General features: G+C 41.5%; 1 protein-coding gene across 1 annotated transcript in view; it reads left to right on the top strand.

The window, feature by feature from the left end:
- ntrk3b (neurotrophic tyrosine kinase, receptor, type 3b) overlaps positions 1-2025 on the top strand; it is a gene marked incomplete at its 5' end in the record, with an annotated part of 265513 nt that overhangs the window by 221527 nt on the left and 41961 nt on the right.

The raw sequence follows: 2025 nt of genomic DNA, 5'->3' as shown, positions 1-2025 counted from the left end.
TTGGTGGGCCTAATGGACAGAGCTTCATCAGAGCTAAACAACAAAAGAAATCTGAAGCTCCTATGTTTAATGGTTTTTGAGTTATAAGCCTTTTTGTATGTCCAGATACACTTTTTTCAGATAAATTGGGGGTCCAAGGGGGTGGGGGGCACTGATTGGTGGGCCTAATGGACAGAGCTTCATCAGAGCTAAACAACAAAAGAAATCTGAAGCTCCTATGTTTAATGGTTTTTGAGTTATAAGCCTTTTTGTATGTCCAGATACACCTTTTTCAGATAAATTGGTGGTCTGGGGGGTGGGGGGCACTGTTGAAGGGCCTGATGGATAGAGCTTCATCAGAGCTAAACAACAAAAGAAATCTGAAGCTTCTATGTTGAACAGTTTCTGAGTTATAAACATTTTTGCATGTCCTGACATCCCCTATTTGGATGGAGCCCCCTCCTCAATAATGGGGCCTATCATAAAACCGTTGGCTGGTGCAATGTAGGACAGCCCTTCCAAATTTTATGTGGATTGGTGCAGCCGTTTTTGTGCTACGGTTGACCAAAAATCACTGAAAAAAAACTAGATACCGCATAGTGGTAATATAATGATCCCTGCACGCAGAAATGCACTGGTTGACCCGATGKATAGCCCCACATCAGATCCAAACCACAAAAGAAATCTGAAGCTCCTATGTTTAATAGTTTTTGAGCAATAACCTTTTTTTGTAGGTCCATACACCGCTTTTTCAGATGAATTGGGGGTTCATGGGGGTGGGGGAACTGATTKGTGGGCCTGAYGGATAGAGCTTCATCAGAGCTAAACAACAAAAGAAATCTGAAGGTTCTATGTTGAACAGTTTCTGAGTTATGAGCAATGTTGCATGTCCTGACATCCCACTTTGAAAGGAACCCCCTCGGACTCATCTACAGTCCTGCCAAATTTCATGTTGATTGGTACAGCCATTTTTGCGCTACGGTTGACCAAAAATCACTGAAAAAAATAATAAACTGTACAAAAAAACCCATTTTCATATAAATTGGGGGTCCAGGGGGTGGGGGACACTGATTGGTGAGTCTGATGAATAGAGCTTCATCAGAGCTAAACAACAAAAAAAAATCTGAAACTTCTATGTTGAACAGTTTCTGAGTTACAAGCATTTTTGCATGTCCATACACCCCCTCTTTGAAAGGAGCCCCCTCCTCAAATGTGGGGTGTATCGTAAAACTGTTGGCTGGCGTAGTGTAGGTCAGACTCACCTACAATCCTGCCAAATTTCATGTTGATCGGTGCATCCGTTTTTGTGCTACAGTTGACCAAAAATCACTGAAAAAACAAACAAACAAACAAAAAAAAACAGTACGAAAACACGACTCCCGCTTACGCTTCGGGTGCAGGGGTTATAATAAAGCTTTTATTCTATTATTCTTACTATTCCAATAGTGACACAATCTTTGGGTGTATTCACATCTGACACATTTGGTCCATTCTATAATACTGTATGTGCCTTTTTGGACTTCACAAGCCACTGTTTCAACGTAGTAAAAATTAGCCCTCCAGTGTTGCTAATGCTAACCCCCAATGTACACTACATGTGTCTCTGCTCCGCTGCACTCCGGTCCGACCTCCACAGCAAATACACAACCATTCTAATGAATAAGTGTATTTACACTGGCTCTGCACAGCGGCACAGGGCGGCGGTGAGCGGAYGGCGATCCGTCAAAATCAGATCCGATCCTATTTTTGCCAGACGCCAGAGCTGCTCCGATGTCAATCTACAAAGATCACGTCGCACCAACAGGAAAAGGAACAAACACAACATCCGTACTTTCAAAACAAGACACCATAAGGCGTAATAATTTGTCAGAATAATGTTTAAATCCCAGCTATATTAATAAATATATGAATATATTTCTACACAAACGCTGTCAGAATGTATCATTCTGTTTGGGAAGCAGATGGCAACATGTAGCATGAAGCATTCAATTCAAATTCAATTCAAAAATACTTTATTGATCCCAGAGGGAAATTAGGTGTTGTTGT

This window comes from Austrofundulus limnaeus, unplaced genomic scaffold (assembly GCF_001266775.1).
Source record: "Austrofundulus limnaeus strain Quisiro unplaced genomic scaffold, Austrofundulus_limnaeus-1.0 Scaffold131, whole genome shotgun sequence".
In the NCBI taxonomy this organism is placed as follows: Eukaryota; Metazoa; Chordata; class Actinopteri; order Cyprinodontiformes; family Rivulidae; genus Austrofundulus; species Austrofundulus limnaeus.
This window is presented reverse-complemented; position numbering and strand designations above follow the sequence as displayed.